The sequence below is a fragment of the Mytilus californianus genome, unplaced genomic scaffold, assembly GCF_021869535.1.
Source record: "Mytilus californianus isolate M0D057914Y unplaced genomic scaffold, xbMytCali1.0.p SCAF_7, whole genome shotgun sequence".
Taxonomy (NCBI): Eukaryota; Metazoa; Mollusca; class Bivalvia; order Mytilida; family Mytilidae; genus Mytilus; species Mytilus californianus.
This window is the reverse complement of record NW_026262723.1, coordinates 58815629-58837573: the sequence shown is the minus strand read 5'-3', so window position 1 is coordinate 58837573 and position 21945 is coordinate 58815629. Positions and strand designations below refer to the sequence as shown.

Genomic DNA, 21945 nt, shown 5'->3' with positions numbered 1-21945 from the left:
ATTTTTTTTCTAAATTTTCCTAGCTGTACACATCCATTTTACAAACGACTACAATTATCAGGAAAAAAAAACATAGCTGCCTATTGTTATCCCAACACAACGTTATATGCATTCTTTACAAAAGAGAGTCGAAAGATATCAGAGGTACATTCAAAATCGTAATTCGAAAATAAACTGACAACGCCAAGACAAACAACAGAACACAAAACATAACATCGAAAACTAAAGATTGAGCAACACGAACCCCACCAAAAACTTGGGGTACTCTCATGTGCTCCGGAAGAGTTAGCAGATCCTGCTTCACATGTGGCACCCGACGTGTTGCTAATGTAAATACAAAGCCGGGGAAAATCTAATTCAGTAGGGCCATCAGGGGGAAAGAGGACAGGATTGTGGTTACGACAATTGGTCGTCGTCATAACAGTTATCGAAATGAAGTAAACAGTAGAAACATTACTACTAGTATACGGTAGTTTAAATTTCAGTAATTCACTCTCTAATATACACAATATGCTTTTAGTATTTGCACCACTCTTGGTCCTACAATTTAGTAAAATCATTTTGTTTAGACCTATTGAAAAAGACAGGCGAGAGATACCAAAGGGACAGACAAACAACAGTGCACAACACATCATCAAAATCTAGGGGTGTTCTCTGGATGGGTAAGCAGCTCCTGTTCCGAACTCTTGGTTTAATAGCTTCCTTGTGAGCAGCAACAATAGGATCTGTTAGATAAATGTTGCATTAGTTTTCCTACAACACACACGCAAGTACCACTTTATTACCATTTTACGTCTTAAGAAAATGTCATAATGCACAACAAAACAAGAATTATTTGTATATAGATATAACAATACATCTGCTGAAATATATATGTTTGAATTTATTCTTGACTTCCTTTACTTTGATACATCATACTACTACTAGTAATAGCATTTTTTCATCCAAAGTAGCGCTCAAGTAACCCCTAGTCAGTGCCTTATTTTCCCTTTTTCTTTTGCAGTGACATATGGAATGCACATACATCAGACTATGGTACGATGAAATTACGTTTTCTATATATGACAATTAAGTATATTGAATTAGCTCGAGGCATAAACAAAGAAACGGTTTGTTAAGGTCTTATAAAACACTCATTCATATTTCATTTAAATATTTGTAAACAAATCTATCAGTCATCAAGTATATCACTATTACAATAAATCACACTTACAGTAAAGGTATATAACATTTTATTTTTTAAACCTAATATGTTTGACTAACACTTCATGTTTATCAGACTTTTTATCAGTAAGATTTCAACTGTAAGAAACTGATTTGGTTATTATCTTGTCTATAATTAGAATGGCAAGAACTTGTTATAAAAAAAAAGTAAAATCACAAAAATACTGAACTCCGAGGAAAATTCAAATCGGAAAGTCCCTAATCAAATGGCAAAATCAAAAGCTCAAACACATCAAACGAATGGACAACAACTGTCATATTCCTGACTTGGTACAGCCCGACAATATAAAAATAAGGAGATATGGTATAATTGAAAATGACACACCTATCCATCCAAGTTCAAATGAAGTGGATGTAAGCAATTATAAGCAACATACGGCCTTCAACAATGAGAAAAACCCATACCGTATGGTCGGCAAAAAAGGCCCCGACATAAAAAGTATAAAACAATACAATTGAGAAAACTAACGGGCTAATTTATAACAAAACAATTTACGAAAACAAATATCACAGACATGAACCAACGTCAACCAATGAACTAAAGGCTCCTCACTTGGGACAGGCACATAAAGAATGTGGCGAGGTTAAACACGTTTGTGAGTGCTCAACCCTCCTCTTAACCTGGGAACGGGTGTCACAAAAATCAGATGAATGTCTTACTCATCAGATCTATGTGAAGCAGAAAAACAGAAACACAGACCGGACGTGGTAGGTTATTTATACATCCCTAACAACTAAAGACACAAAGTACAGATCTGAGAGTACTCGCATTCACTGACAGCTAGTTCAAAGCCAATTACAACTAATAAAAGAAATCATGTATCTAAGACTAATATATCAATCAGTACACACGTAACATCCAATTGATTTAGTATAAAGACGTCATATTGGTAAAATTTAGTTCTGTTCCTTTTTTTTTCTCTAGAATTTAAATATTAAATTACTAAATATACGGATCTTTTTTTAATTTTCTTAGCTGTTCATTTTCATTACAGAATCATACCCGAATTCAACATATGGACACCTTTACCAAGAATATGGAAACAATAGTGAGAGGTTGGTTAACATTCAAATCAATCATATAACGTTGGCAAAATTTATTTTTGGTTTAATTTACTACATTTTGCCGAGTTATTTTTATAACAATAACAAGAGTGTTCACAGATCAGTGTGGATAGTATGTTTGGATGTTTGACAGTGTTTTCTGACAAAAAGAGTTATTTTTTTCGCATAGGGTTATATGTTAAAATATGTTGCACAGTGACAGCAAACCTGTAACAAACACTAAAAATTAGCAGTGTCGTTTATTTAATATTTAGTTTTAATGCATGATGAGATTTTAATATGTGAGATGGTATCTGAGAACCTGCATGCATGTACTATTTGTATGGTCCTATTTATGTTCCTTTGTGGAGGTCATTTCTTACTTGGGTTTGAACACAAAAACTGTAAATTAGTTAAGGATCTTCTCAGTATCATTAGCAAAATATTTCGTGAAAATGCCGAAATTGTTTCTTAGAAGATATCTAATGGTTTTAAGTAATGACAATACACCAGATATGGCAGATACCAATACAGATGGTCATAACTACTACAAAAGTCAACCGATAAAATTTCTTGTGGATATTAACATCTTCATAATATGTTTTAATTATCAACAAAGTTTCCTGAAATTCTATTGTATGGTTTCAGAGGAGTTGCAATGAAAAGAACAGGACTGATGGACAAACGGACTGACGGGTCAAAAATATTATACTTATTTACTTTGTTGTGTGGGGTATAATAACTTGGTCAATCCAATGAATTTGTTTATGATTCTTAATTTCTAGAAATAAATTATGAAAAATAGTGTAGACGTGAAGAAATATGAACTATGATTTTTTAGTATTTGAAATGAAAAAGGTATTGCAAAATAATTCTTGTTTCAAGATTTTTGTTATATGGATAAAAATATAAGTGCTACCTGTACAGTGAGATGCAGTTTTGTTGTGATATAAAATGAACAGTGCTCTAATTAACATTTACACAAACTAAGAAATTAACGAATGAATGATAAATGTTGAACAATGAAAGATAATTTTAGAAATCGATTAGGCCTTGTGAATTTTTGTCCTTTTCTTTTTTCATAAATAAATATAATGTATAAGTGAATGACCATTTACACCCAGGACTCGTCAGTAGGCAGTTCAGATGTTTAAAAAAGGTGTTTCAAAACCACCTAGCATCATATTGGTAGCAGCACGAGTAGCATTGTTAGGTAAATTTGTGCTTTTTTTTTTAGCTTCTGGACAAAAAATGTTTGGTTCAATGTAAATAAAATGCTGCTTTAATCTCCCATTAACTACTTACATTGAATGGATGTCTCTTCAACAATTACTTGTCACGTGCTGACAGTTTTAATCATCTTATCTTACAGATCATGTGCAAATGTGAGTTGTCTGTCAAATCTTTATTTCACAAAGAATGCATTTGCATAACAATGAACTGAGCTCAAAGCAAACCACTTAACTAATACACTTAGACAAAGAGCTCAATCCAATGATATACTTTGTAATACAGGCTCTTCATGAACATTAGCCCTTCATAACCACATCTGTGATCTAACAAACATGCCAAACTACATGGATCAGAAGTCCCGAAAAAGACGATGTAATTATTTTTATATAATATGTACGTACCCCGGTTAAAACTTCAAACAAAGTTGTGGTAAAAACATTCGGTTCCTAACAAGTAGTTGTCAGTTCATGCACAGATTAAAATATGCTGAGTGCCCCTCAGTGTCTATTGACCGTCACAACTGAATCAATATATATATATATATATATATATATATATATATATATATATATATATATATGTAAGACTCAGATTGACGTCCAGTCTCTAATCGACCTCCATTCCTCAAGTCTGTTTTGTTTTTCTCAAATCAATGTCCCAATAGTATTGGCTTTTCTAACTGATTTCCTTTTTACAGACTAGCCGCAATGATATCACAGTTTTATAAAATGGTAGGTTGATCCCAATACTAAAAAAGTCGTGAAAGATATAATATTTTAAATCTTGCAAATACATGTTTACATTTCAACAATTGGCTGTACTTTTTTATTTTGACTATTGTTTGAGACTTATATTGACCTCCAGATGTCTTTCAATTATCTTTGGCATTGGGTTGTTGTCTTATTGTTGTATTTATCCACGTTGCATTCATTTATATGAATATGAAAGGAATATGCCAACGTAGATCAAGAGGATGAACTTCTTTCACCAAAATATTAATATGCATGTACATGTAAGATGATGTCGATGGTTGTCTTATTGTCATTTTCTGATGTTTGACCTTTTATTTTTAAACTGTAACATGCCGAATATTTAATGTCAATAGACCATGACAAAGGGGGTTGACCAACTAATCTCTATGGATGAGATGTTATAATTCTGATACATGTACAACAATACACCAAATATCATTGACTTACCATTAATGGTTCCCCTCAAACTGAACAAATCAGATTTAGCATATAAACTAAGCCAAATTTTTAAAGTAAGTAGACAATGATTTTTTGGGGCAGGCCCCTTAATATCAATAGAATTAGATATGCAAATGCTCCTCTAACTGCATTATAGTACATACCACAATCATTGACTTCCCATAAGTAGTTCCCGTTAAACTAACCTACATGTAATTATCAATGATTGTCATTTTTTGACCATTGATTTCTCATATATGTAACCCTCTCAGACGTGTTCATTTCGCCCAAAGGTGTCCTTTAAATCACAAATCGTCCAAACATGTCCAATATCACATCCCCAAATGGTCCAATTATTTACCTCGCTAAAATAAGACCTGGCCTACAATTTTTATTCTCCGAGAACTTATGAAAACTTTTAGCTCACATATGTCCTCAGTATTAATGCAATAACGTTTACGACATTCAATGATGGGGGGTGGGGGGATAACACGACTGAAGACGTCGGGTTTCTGTCATTTCTAATAAAAAAAAAATAAAGCCGCTATCCAAGGACATCAGGTGGAAAGGTGTAGTGATCCGTATAGTCCAAAATGTGGTACACTATGCACAGTGAAAGATGAAATCACTGACTTAATTCTGCTCTCAAATAAATAGACACTAGATAAGATATAGAATATCACAATAAAAAATTATCTTCACTTGGAAGCTTTTATTAATTCTTCATCAATATGATTATTATTGTTATAATTTAGATGAAGGTATTTCAGAATTAAAAAATCTTATACATTTTATCTTGCAAGTTTTCACTAGACTAGTGCAAGTTTTCTCTGTGCTTCAACTATTGATTAAGTGGTCATTCATTAGCATTAGTTTGTTCAAAGTCGGTTGTTTATATTTAGCATAATTGGAAATTTAGTTTTTAACACATACATTAACTCTTGACGGTTGATTACTTAATGTCCAGTGGCAAATATTTCATGCATATTTAGAGCAAACATAAAGATTGCAATTAGTTAGTTTTGTACAGTTAAATTCATTGTTTACAAAGTAAATTCTTTTGTACTAATATCCTGCAGTGATGCCTAAATATCTTAATAATGTATCAGGGTATTGCACGGACAGCTTCCTGCAAGAGTGGTTTCTGGGCTTTTAGAGAATTACTGTTCTATTTTTACAACAAAACAAAAGGAAGGTTCCTGTAATAATATCGATTGGATTTATATTTAAAACAACATGTGACAATTTACCAATCACTATATAATAACGGGGGACACGAATAAGCGTTCATTAAAGGGGGACGTTTTGGCTTCATATGGAACGTTTGGGCGTTCATAAAAAGGACACGTTCATTGACGTCTTGACATATGGACACGTTTAGGGGGATGGACATGTTTCTGAGTGTAAATAAATAATACTATTTGGGAGCACTCAATGTGTACTTTAAAAATACATGTAGATTATAAATAATGTGAAGGAAAAGGTAATACAAAAATTATATGTAACCATATATTTTAACCAAAATATCTTCACTACATGTTTTTTTTCTAATATTTAACAGATTTGTTAAGATCATATTTTTAAAGTATTGCTTCATGCAGACTTATAGCTATATACGGATGATGATGTTGTAATGACAAAGTTGCAGGGACGTATTAGGGTTCAATTGGCTATTCCAGAAATAATTGACCTCCCCCCCTCCCCCCTTATGGAAGATGCTGGAATTCCAGACAATTTTTTTTATTCTCCAACCCTATGGAAGATGCTGGATTTCCATTTTTTTTGAGTTTTGAGACAAAAATTTGGTTAGACAAATAGGTGGAAATTCAGTAATTTTTGCAAAATCTGCAAAAATTTGAAATAGTATGGAAAGTTTCGACACCTGTTCGTTTGTTTACAAATAATAATGTAACGTGAATATTCAATGATGTCAGATTCATTATTCTAGAACCCCGCCATCTCTATGTGTGCATACAAAATTCCTTATTATTAGCCATTTATTTATCTTGTATCATCTTGAACAACTTGAACAACTTCAACAAAAAAAATGACATGCAAAAGATATGTTTATGATTACACGTTAAATACAAAGATATTACAAATACAGATAATTCAGAAATTATGTTGGTCAGATACATCAAAGAATGAAAATGTCAGTGACCCAAATCGTCAGGGTTCACTTTTTTTGTCCATTGTTCAATTTCTAAGAAATGGGATCGTTACTTACCGCTCTCGAAAGTAGACAGAACCCAAATACATAACAATTTAATTATAAATAATGCTCACCGAAATTACTGAAAACAAAAAGATTACATTCTCAATTGAAGTCTAAGAAGATCATCATTGACATGCCTAATTCATGGGAAAAAAATTTATGGCGCGATAGTTCTTTACTCACTATCGATTTATATAACAAGTTTGTTTAGAATTTTATTAAACAATATTTCAGTGTTAAAAAATATAAACATACATAAGCATGGGATACGTTTTATATATATCTTTGTCAAGATTAATAATATATTACCTTACCAGTGTACTTCACTTAGGAATTAAATTTGAGCGGAGGAAATTTATTAATAGTATTTTTTGTGACTCTTTGGGATCGTCACAGTAGTTCAACCAATCAGCGGAATTTTAAAATCTATCTTTTGAAGCAGATTTTGCATATTTTCGCATACTAAAATGGAAATTATAGAAAAATAGAACGCTTTTAGAAGATATAAACTAGGGAATAATGAACTCTTTTAGCAAAAGAAGGATTGGATCAGGGTTCTGTGTATTCACATGATTTGTATTTCTTTCCCTACTCTTGAATTTTGTGGTGGAATTTTCCGACCCAAAATGTTCACCACAACATTTATTTTTATATATAGTATAGTAAACAGTCACATTACGATATCTGTCATGGCTTTGTCTGCAACCATTTTGGCATTCTAAGAATAAACAACGAATTGAATTTCTATTTGAACACACATATTATTTTGATCATATCTTACTGAATCAAAAATAAAAGGCTACTTTACAGGCCATTCATTAAAATTTATAAATATTAAGGGCTTGTTCTTTTTCCGCAGACCAGCGGCCTCTGTAGAGTTATCTTGTGTGATGAAAACTTATCCAAAGATACCAGATTTATAATTGTGTACGCCAGACGCGCGTTTCATCTACACAAGACTCGCGCGAGTTAAAATAGTTTTAAGACCAAAACAAATATGATGTTAAAGAGCACTGAGGACCCAAATTTCCAAATAGTTTTGTCAAATATTGACGAGGTAATATATAAAAACTAATATCTTAGATTTATGATTTCTTCTTATTTTTTTAAAGAAACTTAAGTAACAATGAAAATTATACAAACAAAACTTAAGGTAAGATGCAAAGTCATAGAAATGTTTATTATGACATTGGGACCTTGAATAGGAATATCAGTTCAGTAGAAATTCAAAATCTGCGTCTAACATCTGTATAAAGAAACTAAAAGCATAAACGATGGGTTAAGTTCACAGAATGGCCTTTCCAATAACATTAGCGTCAACGAAAAAAGGATAGTTGAAAACGAATGACTTTATTTCGTTCTTCGAATATCCAAATTTACTAGCAAAGGATGAGTTATATTTCCCAGAAGATATAAAGGCAAATATCGACACCTTTTCATGGTAAAATCTTCTACAATAGGCAACTGTCCATTCTATAAGATATAAAAATAAGAAGTTGTGGTATGATTGGCAATGAGACAACTATCCACCAAAGTTCAAATGAAGTGGATGTAAGCAATTATAGGCAACCGTACGGCCTTCAACAACGAGAAAAACCCATACCGTATGGTCGGCTATAAAAGGCCCCGACATGAAAAAATATGAAATAATTCAACTGAGAAAACTAACGGCCTAATTTATAACAAAACAGTTTACGAAAAACAAATATGACAGACATGAACCAACGACAACCACTGAACTACAGGCTCCTGACTTGGAACAGGTACATAAAGAATGTGACGAGGTTAAACATGTTTGTGAGCGCTCAATCCTCCCCCTAACCTGGGACAGTAGTGTTACAGCACAACATAAGAACAAACTATAAAAATCAGTTGAAAAAGGCCTAACTCATCAGATGGATACAAATAGAAATACATCTAACAAAAACACATAGTGGACGTGGACGGGTACTTATACATCCCAAAAACAAAAAGCCACTAAGTACAGATCTGAGAGTACTCGCAGTTACTGACAGCTAGTTCAAAGCCAATACCAACTAATGAAAAAAATCATGTATCTAAGACTAGAATATCAATCAGTACACATCCAACATCCAATCGATTTAGTGTAAAGACGTCTTTAACAGTCAGAGAAAAAACATGACCTTGTCTTTATAAAATCCGAAAAGCTTGAAAACTATTACAGCAAGTACCAACTATATTTATTTTATCTGTGTACATCTTCAATAATGGCCACTTTTCAACATTGTAGACACAAATCTCTTGTTTTCTTATGTTGTATTGTAATCTTTAGTCCTGTTTATTTTCTCTCTATCTGCTTGTTTTTGCCAAAAACACAAAAGGAGTCAAGATCATCATTCAAGGGAGGAAACTCCTATAAAAAGTGGACTGACAATTTTGGCTTTGTTGACCTATTTGTTGATCGTGTCTTGTTAATATTTTTACTGTTTACACCTCCTCTATATCTTCTATATTTTTGCCAAAAAACGCAAGAAGCTCTAAAAAATCATTATTTAAAGGACTTTACTCCAAAAAGGAGTGAACTGACTATTTCGGTTATGATGACCTATTTGCAGATCTTGTCTTACTGATAGTTCTTGCTTTGAGTATTTATATTTATCTATTATAGTTTTCAAGATACTAGTATTAGTCAAAAACACAATGATGGTAAAAATTGTATTGAAGAACAATAACTCCTGTAAGAAGTCGTCTGATGATTTTGGACATGTCTGGCTGATAATTTTTGTAATAAAAGTTTCTTTCTATCTAATTTGGTTTTCAAGATAATAGGCAAAAATGAAAAGAAATGGTAAAATTATTCAGTTTATTTCAATAAATCCTATAAGAAGTCGTATAATAATTTTGCTGCAAACAGACAGAAGATAGATCACAACATTCTGAACATTTTTTATTCGTCAAATTTTCTCTATCAATAGCGATTTCCAAGCTAATAGACAAAATTGCATTTTACATCGATGTTCTATTTTAAGACATGTCAGCCATGTTGGTTGTCAAGCGGTATTATTGGACACATTTTGTACACTAGATAACCCCATGATGATTGTGGCCAAGTTTTATTATAATTTGCCCGGTAGTTTCAGGGGAGAAGATTTTTGAAAAAGTTAACGGACGATTTACCAAATGATGAGAAAAACTAACTTAACCCTTTGGGTCAGTTCAGCTAAAAACTATCAGCAAATTAAAATTTCCATATAAGTCAAATAACCGGACAATCAACTCTTTAAAGTAGTTGTCTCTATTTGAATGACAATTTTTCCTATTTTTGCGTATTTGGCAGTTATCTTGAAACTATAACGGATGTTAAAATTTTAGCGTTTTAATCTAGTATAATAGATAAAGAGACATTAACAACATATGGGATTTGAACCTCGGTTAACTGCTGTTGCCTAATGTATAACCTTTAATCAAATGCAAGTTTTCATCTGAACGCTTCTGTTTCATGAGCAACTAATATAGTGTTATCAGAACTTGATTATGTTATTTGTTTTTAAAGAGAGGCGAAAGATTCCAAGGGACATTCAAACTCATAAGTCGTAAATAAACTGACAGCGTCATGGCAAAAAAAGAACAAGACCAAAAGACAAACAACAGTATATGAGCTAGTATCTTATCACTAAAACGTAATCATGTTACGGTGATATTGCACTAGAAGCAACCAAATATTGTATTTTTGTCCTCGCGCAACGCGTTGCGGGTGACATAAAAATACTGGGCGTCCGTCCAGTCTTGTTAGTGTTCTCACATGTACAATTCTTGCCAGATTTTTATAAAACTTAAATCATAGGTTTATATCAGCAATGTCTCGGCCGAGTTCGAAAATCAGTGCCGATGAATTATTTTTAAAAGGGTTATGCCCCTTTGGAACATTAATTATTTGGAAAATTGCATCGTTAGCGCTCTCGTGTGTACAATTCTTACCTGATTTTTATGAAACTTATATTGTAGGTTTATATCAGCGATGTCTCGGATTAGTTCTAAAATCAGTGCCGATCAATTATTTTTAATCAGTTATGCCCCTAGGAAATATTAGATATATCAGAAATTGCTCTCAAGTCTTCAACTCTCTAAGATGATTTAAAAAAGTTTTAAAAAACAAAAACAACGATATTTTTTCGTTATTGGCCTTGAACAGGTACAATATGTGCAACGCGGGGAACATTTGTACTCATGTGTACTATTCTTAACAAATTTTTATGAAACTTATATCATAGGTTTCTAATTTCAATGTCTCGGACAAGTGTGGAAATCAGTGCCGATCAATTAACTTTAAAAGAGTTATGCCCCTTAGAAATATTATTTATATGGAAATTTGCATTGTAAGCGCTCTCACATGAACAATTTTTGCCAGATTTTTATCAAATTCATATCAAAGGTTAATATCAGGAATGGCACGGACAATTTCGAAAATAATTGCCGATCAAATATTTTTAATCAGTTATGCCCTTAGAAATATTAGATATATCAGAAATTGTTTTCAAGTCTTCAACTCTCTAAGATGATTTTAAAAAGTTTTAAAAAACAAGAACAAAGATATTTTTCGTTATAGACCTTGGACAGATACACTATGTGCAACGCGGGGAACATTTGAACTCTGTTCTTTTCTTTCGATTGTTTTGCCATACAATGAAAGGGATATTGCACGAAAATTGTTGCATTTTATCATTCGATAAGCTCATTAAATATTAAACAATTAACTGGACACAATATGCATTACTGATTGTGTAATAATCCTTCAATATTATTCACTCGTATATATATTTTGATATTTTTTATAGTATATGAGAGATCATTTAAATTCGTATCTTATCATTTGTTTTAATGATTGTTTAGCTTGATTATTTTATATTATAGAAGACCAACGTTTGGAAATTTGTATCAGTCGAACCAAGATACAGATGCAGATCCAGAACATGGTAAGATGAATAATAGTCGGTGATGTTGTTAATCGAGCCCGAAAATTTAGAAACGATCCGGGTAGACTTATAAATCCTTTAAATAAACTTATTCTAAAAGGTTACCTATTCAACACTGTAATCAAATCTTTAAATAGTGTTTTTATTGGTATAAATATTGATTTTGTGATCAGTAAATTAAAACCATACTAAATATTACACATATGTACTTTCATGGTACTACAATCTGTCGATATCTATATTTTGGAATTTCACAAGGGCATGTTTTTCTCTGACTGTTTACGACGTCTTTACACTAAGTCCATAGGATGTTGGATGTGTACTGATTGATATTTTAGTCTTAGATACATGATTTTTTTTATAAGTTGTTATTGGTTTTGAACTAGCTGGCAGTAACTGCGAGTACTCTCAGATCTGTACTTAGTGTCTTTTTTGTTGTTAGGGATGATGCATGGATATATACCCTGCCACGTCCTGTCTGTGTTTTTGTTTGATGTTTTTCTTTGTATCGATCTGATGAGTTAAGTTTTTTCAACTGATTTTTATAGTTTGTTCTTATGTTGTGCTGTTACACCACTGTCCCAGGTTAGGGTAGGGTTGAGCCCTCACAAACACGTTTTACCCTTCCACATTCTGTATGTGCCTGTCTCAAGTCAGGAGCCTGTAGTTCAGTGGTTGTCGTTGGTTGACGTCCTTCATATTTGTTTTTCGTAAATTGTTTTGTTATAAATTAGGCCGTTAGTTTTCTCAATTGAATTGTTTCATATTTTTCATGTCGAGGCCTTTTATAGCCGACTATACGGTATTGGTTTTTCTCATTGTTGAAGGCTGTACGGTTGCCTTTAATTGCTTGCATCCACATTGTTTGAAATTTGGTGGATAGTTGTCTCGTTGGCAGTCATACCATATCTCTTTATTTTTATATGTGTAAACAACATTTTTACACTGATAAAATACAGTGAATTAATCCAATGACATAATATCTCATAACATTGTTTGTTATTTTTTCGTTTTAACATGGATTTTTCCATTGTTTTGTCAAATAGACCCAATAACATCAACAATTAATTTCAATTTCAATTCAAATGATACAAAATTAAGAAATTATACGAAAATCATCGGATTCACAAACATAAAAGTACTCATTGATTTATTATCTTTTTAATTACTTAAACCATTTATATATTTTACATATGTATATATATATATATTTTTTAGAAGACAGTCAAATATGGTAAGTTGATTCGTCTTTGCTTTTAACACGTAATTGTAAAGACAAATGGGCGAGATGAAAAATATAGCAAAATTTTTTCTTGTATTGTATAAAGTACATAGGCGATTAAACAAAATTTCTTGACCAGGTATATCGGTCAGACCATACAAAATGATGTAAGTTCAGATCAAGAAAATACAGTATTTCTTAAAGGATAAGTGAACCCATCAATCGAAATATTTGTAAAAAAACATTAAACGTTTATAAGGATGGTCGAAATTACATCTGAATAGGTTCCAATTACAAAACTACAATTTTAAGTTTGATAAGAGATGTTTACCTGTCTGACTTACCCACTTATAGGCCTTGTTTCATTGATGAGTTTTTACAACCACTGGATCGATACCACTTCAGGTGGACGTTCTATCTCCAAGAGTATTATCACCTATCAGCCCACTTGTTAACACTAATGTGTTGACATGAAATATCCTTCATCGTTAATTGTCTGTAAATTTATTGCTTATAAAATGTTGAATTATTCGAAACGCTGGTGTTTTTTTTTCTACTTCCAGACATAGATAGCCTTATTCATGTTTGGCACAACTTTTCGAACTTTTTTTTTTCACTATCAAATATTTAAAGCTTTATTACTTAATATCGATTTTGCTTGAAATTGCACCTTTTTATCATTGGTGGTACAGATATGCTTATCATAATAGAGTTACCATTATACTGACGGACTATACAATAAAACAAAATATACTTCATATATAGATAAGAACTAGAGGGTGACAGTAAGTTTACCGATGTTCAAAATTCGCAAATCTAACTAAAATATCAAACCATGAAGGAAAACATTTAGGGAAATGTATGAACTGCAAACACAGTACACGACCGGGTGTATCGATATATGTTATGCTTACAACACCCGCTGTTCGAATCCAGACCCAGTTAAAATATAGACACAATCGATAACTTTACAAATCAGATGACTGAGTGTCTTAGGATATAAGAATGTGTAAACGTACTTTCATGAGTTGAGACACATACAATTCGGTCGTATCGTTGTCAATTGATTCCTGATGATTACTGTAAGGTTTGCGTGCTGTCAGTCACAAATGAAAAAAGTTAATAAAATAACGTATGTGTATAGGCACAGCCCCTCGGCCTAATATTGATAGTAAATGCCTTTCCGTTGACTAACCTTTACTTAACATATACTATCAACTTCACAGTCAATCAAACTGCTTTATTAAACACGTGAAACATTTTCTCTCCTTGCTCAATATTGTTTTGTCCTTTATACGTATAAAAGGAACCGAAGATTCGGTTATATATTTTTCTACAAGCAGGTGTCAGCTCTTCAATCCTGGAGTGAATGCGTTTTAAAACCACCAGTGTTTAGCTCTACTGGCCTTAAGGGTCAGTGGGTTTTTTTTTCTTTTTTTGGCGTCCGAGGTCTATCGTCCGTCGTCGTCAACGTTCATTTACATTTAAGAAAATCTTCTCTTCTCAAACTGCTGGGACAAATTAAACCAAATTAGTTTTAAAATGTGTCCGGTAATTTTGCCGTCCAATCAACATGGATCCAAAGGCTAAAAATATAGCAAAGAGGTAAAATGCAAGAAAATGCAAGTATTATCTACTATTTGGAATATCTTTATAAGTATGACAAGGCAAAAAGTCTCGGAATGGCAAGATCTACATACTGTCTATTCGACCAAATTGTCAGTCGACTCCTTATAGGTGTTTATAAAAATAAGAAGATGTAGTATTATTGCCAATGAAACAACTGTCTACAAGAGACCAAATGACGTAGAAGTTAACAACTATGGGTCACCTTACGGCTTACATAATGAGAAAAACCAATACCACATAGCTAGCCGATAAAGGTCCAAAACCCTCCCTCTAACCTGGGACAGTGTTGCTACAGTACGACATAAGAACAAACGATAAAATCAGCACTTAACTCATCAGATTGATACAAAGCACATATAATCATAAAAAAACAATTTCAGAGGGGCGGGCGGGGATGAAAATCTATCGATTAATTATATTTTGCCTAAGAACTAACTATAAAAATTAGTTGAAAAGGGCTTAACTCATCAGATCAATACAAAGTAGAAAAAACAATTAACAAAAACACAGACCGGACGTGGCAGGGAATTTATACATCCCTCACAACAAAAAAGACATAAAGCACAGATCTGATAGTACTCACAGTTACTGAAAGCTAGTTCAAAGCCAATAACAACTAATAAAAAAATCATGTTTCTAAGATTAAAATATCAATTAGTATACATCCAATATCCAATGGATTGAGTAAAGACGTCATAAAAAGTCAGAGAAAAACATTACCTTGTGCAATGCCAACATATAGGTATCGACAGATTGTAGTACCGTGATTGTGCATATGTACAACAATAATACTTAGTATGGTTTTAATTTACTGATAACAAAATCAATATTTATACCGATAACAACAATATTCAAAGATCTAATTACAGTATTAAACTGGTAACCTTTTAGAATAAGTTTATTTAATATTATTGGTAGGTTAACCCAGTTCGTATCTAAATTTACCGGCTCGGTAAACAACTTTGCTGTAAAAATTAGGGTGTGCCATCTCGTTAGGAACAGCCAAACTTCCAAACCAAATGTTGCCCTTTGATGACTTTTTTTATATAAAATAAAAATGTTTGCCTATTATCTTGCAAACTATGATAGTCAGAGAGAAACTATAAGAAAATTAGCCCAACATGAAAAGATCTATTGGTCTTCAATGCTCTTCAACTTCGTACTTAATTTGGCCTTTTGAACTTTTTTTGATTCGAGCGTCACTGATGGGTCTTTTGTAGACGAAACGCGCGTCTGGCGCAAATACAAAATTTCAATCCTGGTATCTATGATGAGTTTATTTACAACCACTGGGTCGATGCCACTGCTGGTGGTGTAATACCACCAAATCATAGTACGTCACATCCGGTTGCATACGAAAATAGGTCGAAAAAAAATATTCCCTTGAATTTGACAGTTGTAGGTAATTGATCCTACATTTCATTGCAGTAAAACATTTCTGAGTCATAAACATATATCTTGGGTATTTCAAAGCACCATTATTTCTTTATTTGGGGTTTCTATAGAATATTTTGGAAACTTGAGGTTACATGGTTACTAAAGCTTGTACACAGGTTAAAAAAGGGGGAAAATTTGATTGGTTAACTTCCAGTGATGGTTATTTTCTTATATGCAATGAAATGTTATGTGAAATTTTTTCTATAGTACTGGACAGGATAAATCTTTACTCATGCCAAGTATTTCTTTATTTGAAACAAAGACACATTCTGCACAATTTTTTGAAAAGTGCAAATTTAACAAAGACTAATAGGGGAAAATCAATGGTGGTATTACACCTAATATGGGAAGCTGTACATGCACCTTTGACCTTGTGAATACTCTCATGTGTTAAAATTTCTTGCTATTTAAGTGAAATATTACAAATAATGAAATATTCTGAGTGGATTGAGTCTCCAAAATACATTTTATGAGAAAATTTCCTTGAAATAGGACTTTACCATGAATATTAGTTGACAGAACAAGCCATACTTAGAGTTTTGGGGAGCTTTTTCTCCTTATTTCTTATATTCTGCTATACTAGAAAAATTTTCCTAAGAAATACTTTAATAAATATATAGTTTTAAGTAAATGAAATTATTTTTAAAGCAGTAACAACAAATTATTTACCAAAAGAGAAGTTTTTTGTGTCCCTCTCTGGAACGCGGCGTAAATTTAAGTTTTACGTAAGGACTTATTGAAAACTCCTTGGAGACAGTAAACTTTTATACGGATAGTTCATTCAGCTTGAATACTTCAATTAATCATTTATAATAACATTTCTATCATAAATGAGTGAAAGTTACCCCAAAATTTTTATTTATTGGCCTAAAAAGTAGAAATTTTGAGGAAATGAGAGGTATAAATGGACCAAAAGAGACCTTATAAGGAAGACAAAGAGGTCCATTAGTAGTATTTATCATCCTAAAGTCATCTTTTGTATCATATTCAACTGTTTGTAGGCAGATGAGATAAATATTTGATCATTTATTGGTCCACACTATATTCTATCATGATGCGGCTTGGTTTGGATTTTTCGAAGAAATTTTGCTCGAATCGCTGTAGATGTCGTCTTACATTATACTAGATTTTTCTCAAACTATTGAACCGATTATGACAAAACTTGACAGGAATGCTTGAAATAACCAGTATTACAAAGGAAAAAAGTCACATTCAGTTTATTTAACAAAAAAGTCTTCTTTAGGTGTAATACCACCAAATCATAGTACGTCACATCCGGTTGCATACGAAAATAGGTCGAAAAAAAATATTCCCTTGAATTTGACAGTTGTAGGTAATTGATCCTACATTTCATTGCAGTAAAACATTTCTGAGTCATAAACATATATCTTGGGTATTTCAAAGCACCATTATTTCTTTATTTGGGGTTTCTATAGAATATTTTGGAAACTTGAGGTTACATGGTTACTAAAGCTTGTACACAGGTTAAAAAAGGGGGAAAATTTGATTGGTTAACTTCCAGTGATGGTTATTTTCTTATATGCAATGAAATGTTATGTGAAATTTTTTCTATAGTACTGGACAGGATAAATCTTTACTCATGCCAAGTATTTCTTTATTTGAAACAAAGACACATTCTGCACAATTTTTTGAAAAGTGCAAATTTAACAAAGACTAATAGGGGAAAATCAATGGTGGTATTACACCTAATATGGGAAGCTGTACATGCACCTTTGACCTTGTGAATACTCTCATGTGTTAAAATTTCTTGCTATTTAAGTGAAATATTACAAATAATGAAATATTCTGAGTGGATTGAGTCTCCAAAATACATTTTATGAGAAAATTTCCTTGAAATAGGACTTTACCATGAATATTAGTTGACAGAACAAGCCATACTTAGAGTTTTGGGGAGCTTTTTCTCCTTATTTCTTATATTCTGCTATACTAGAAAAATTTTCCTAAGAAATACTTTAATAAATATATAGTTTTAAGTAAATGAAATTATATTTAAAGCAGTAACAACAAATTATTTACCAAAAGAGAAGTTTTTTGTGTCCCTCTCTGGAACGCGGCGTAAATTTAAGTTTTACGTAAGGACTTATTGAAAACTCCTTGGAGACAGTAAACTTTTATACGGATAGTTCATTCAGCTTGAATACTTCAATTAATCATTTATAATAACATTTCTATCATAAATGAGTGAAAGTTACCCCAAAATTTTTATTTATTGGCCTAAAAAGTAGAAATTTTGAGGAAATGAGAGGTATAAATGGACCAAAAGAGACCTTATAAGGAAGACAAAGAGGTCCATTAGTAGTATTTATCATCCTAAAGTCATCTTTTGTATCATATTCAACTGTTTGTAGGCAGATGAGATAAATATTTGATCATTTATTGGTCCACACTATATTCTATCATGATGCGGCTTGGTTTGGATTTTTCGAAGAAATTTTGCTCGAATCGCTGTAGATGTCGTCTTACATTATACTAGATTTTTCTCAAACTATTGAACCGATTATGACAAAACTTGACAGGAATGCTTGAAATAACCAGTATTACAAAGGAAAAAAGTCACATTCAGTTTATTTAACAAAAAAGTCTTCTTTAGGTGTAATACCACCAAATCATAGTACGTCACATCCGGTTGCATACGAAAATAGGTCGAAAAAAAATATTCCCTTGAATTTGACAGTTGTAGGTAATTGATCCTACATTTCATTGCAATAAAACATTTCTGAGTCATAAACATATATCTTGGGTATTTCAAAGCACCATTATTTCTTTATTTGGGGTTTCTATAGAATATTTTGGAAACTTGAGGTTACATGGTTACTAAAGCTTGTACACAGGTTAAAAAAGGGGGAAAATTTGATTGGTTAACTTCCAGTGATGGTTATTTTCTTATATGCAATGAAATGTTATGTGAAATTTTTTCTATAGTACTGGACAGGATAAATCTTTACTCATGCCAAGTATTTCTTTATTTGAAACAAAGACACATTCTGCACAATTTTTTGAAAAGTGCAAATTTAACAAAGACTAATAGGGGAAAATCAATGGTGGTATTACACCTAATATGGGAAGCTGTACATGCACCTTTGACCTTGTGAATACTCTCATGTGTTAAAATTTCTTGCTATTTAAGTGAAATATTACAAATAATGAAATATTCTGAGTGGATTGAGTCTCCAAAATACATTTTATGAGAAAATTTCCTTGAAATAGGACTTTACCATGAATATTAGTTGACAGAACAAGCCATACTTAGAGTTTTGGGGAGCTTTTTCTCCTTATTTCTTATATTCTGCTATACTAGAAAAATTTTCCTAAGAAATACTTTAATAAATATATAGTTTTAAGTAAATGAAATTATTTTTAAAGCAGTAACAACAAATTATTTACCAAAAGAGAAGTTTTTTGTGTCCCTCTCTGGAACGCGGCGTAAATTTAAGTTTTACGTAAGGACTTATTGAAAACTCCTTGGAGACAGTAAACTTTTATACGGATAGTTCATTCAGCTTGAATACTTCAATTAATCATTTATAATAACATTTCTATCATAAATGAGTGAAAGTTACCCCAAAATTTTTATTTATTGGCCTAAAAAGTAGAAATTTTGAGGAAATGAGAGGTATAAATGGACCAAAAGAGACCTTATAAGGAAGACAAAGAGGTCCATTAGTAGTATTTATCATCCTAAAGTCATCTTTTGTATCATATTCAACTGTTTGTAGGCAGATGAGATAAATATTTGATCATTTATTGGTCCACACTATATTCTATCATGATGCGGCTTGGTTTGGATTTTTCGAAGAAATTTTGCTCGAATCGCTGTAGATGTCGTCTTACATTATACTAGATTTTTCTCAAACTATTGAACCGATTATGACAAAACTTGACAGGAATGCTTGAAATAACCAGTATTACAAAGGAAAAAAGTCACATTCAGTTTATTTAACAAAAAAGTCTTCTTTAGGTGTAATACCACCAAATCATAGTACGTCACATCCGGTTGCATACGAAAATAGGTCGAAAAAAAATATTCCCTTGAATTTGACAGTTGTAGGTAATTGATCCTACATTTCATTGCAGTAAAACATTTCTGAGTCATAAACATATATCTTGGGTATTTCAAAGCACCATTATTTCTTTATTTGGGGTTTCTATAGAATATTTTGGAAACTTGAGGTTACATGGTTACTAAAGCTTGTACACAGGTTAAAAAAGGGGGAAAATTTGATTGGTTAACTTCCAGTGATGGTTATTTTCTTATATGCAATGAAATGTTATGTGAAATTTTTTCTATAGTACTGGACAGGATAAATCTTTACTCATGCCAAGTATTTCTTTATTTGAAACAAAGACACATTCTGCACAATTTTTTGAAAAGTGCAAATTTAACAAAGACTAATAGGGGAAAATCAATGGTGGTATTACACCTAATATGGGAAGCTGTACATGCACCTTTGACCTTGTGAATACTCTCATGTGTTAAAATTTCTTGCTATTTAAGTGAAATATTACAAATAATGAAATATTCTGAGTGGATTGAGTCTCCAAAATACATTTTATGAGAAAATTTCCTTGAAATAGGACTTTACCATGAATATTAGTTGACAGAACAAGCCATACTTAGAGTTTTGGGGAGCTTTTTCTCCTTATTTCTTATATTCTGCTATACTAGAAAAATTTTCCTAAGAAATACTTTAATAAATATATAGTTTTAAGTAAATGAAATTATTTTTAAAGCAGTAACAACAAATTATTTACCAAAAGAGAAGTTTTTTGTGTCCCTCTCTGGAACGCGGCGTAAATTTAAGTTTTACGTAAGGACTTATTGAAAACTCCTTGGAGACAGTAAACTTTTATACGGATAGTTCATTCAGCTTGAATACTTCAATTAATCATTTATAATAACATTTCTATCATAAATGAGTGAAAGTTACCCCAAAATTTTTATTTATTGGCCTAAAAAGTAGAAATTTTGAGGAAATGAGAGGTATAAATGGACCAAAAGAGACCTTATAAGGAAGACAAAGAGGTCCATTAGTAGTATTTATCATCCTAAAGTCATCTTTTGTATCATATTCAACTGTTTGTAGGCAGATGAGATAAATATTTGATCATTTATTGGTCCACACTATATTCTATCATGATGCGGCTTGGTTTGGATTTTTCGAAGAAATTTTGCTCGAATCGCTGTAGATGTCGTCTTACATTATACTAGATTTTTCTCAAACTATTGAACCGATTATGACAAAACTTGACAGGAATGCTTGAAATAACCAGTATTACAAAGGAAAAAAGTCACATTCAGTTTATTTAACAAAAAAGTCTTCTTTAGGTGTAATACCACCAAATCATAGTACGTCACATCCGGTTGCATACGAAAATAGGTCGAAAAAAAATATTCCCTTGAATTTGACAGTTGTAGGTAATTGATCCTACATTTCATTGCAGTAAAACATTTCTGAGTCATAAACATATATCTTGGGTATTTCAAAGCACCATTATTTCTTTATTTGGGGTTTCTATAGAATATTTTGGAAACTTGAGGTTACATGGTTACTAAAGCTTGTACACAGGTTAAAAAAGGGGGAAAATTTGATTGGTTAACTTCCAGTGATGGTTATTTTCTTATATGCAATGAAATGTTATGTGAAATTTTTTCTATAGTACTGGACAGGATAAATCTTTACTCATGCCAAGTATTTCTTTATTTGAAACAAAGACACATTCTGCACAATTTTTTGAAAAGTGCAAATTTAACAAAGACTAATAGGGGAAAATCAATGGTGGTATTACACCTAATAT

At 32.0% G+C, this 21945-nt stretch overlaps 1 long non-coding RNA gene across 1 annotated transcript in view; it reads left to right on the top strand.

The window, feature by feature from the left end:
• The first annotated feature begins 917 nt into the window (after positions 1 to 917).
• LOC127708124 (uncharacterized) overlaps positions 918 to 21945 on the top strand; it is a 30609-nt gene continuing 9581 nt past the window's right edge. The window contains exons 1-4 of the long non-coding RNA XR_007985167.1: positions 918 to 1035; positions 2220 to 2280; positions 11779 to 11840; positions 13059 to 13074. This is a non-coding gene — a long non-coding RNA (uncharacterized LOC127708124). The remainder of the gene's footprint in view (positions 1036 to 2219; positions 2281 to 11778; positions 11841 to 13058; positions 13075 to 21945) is intronic.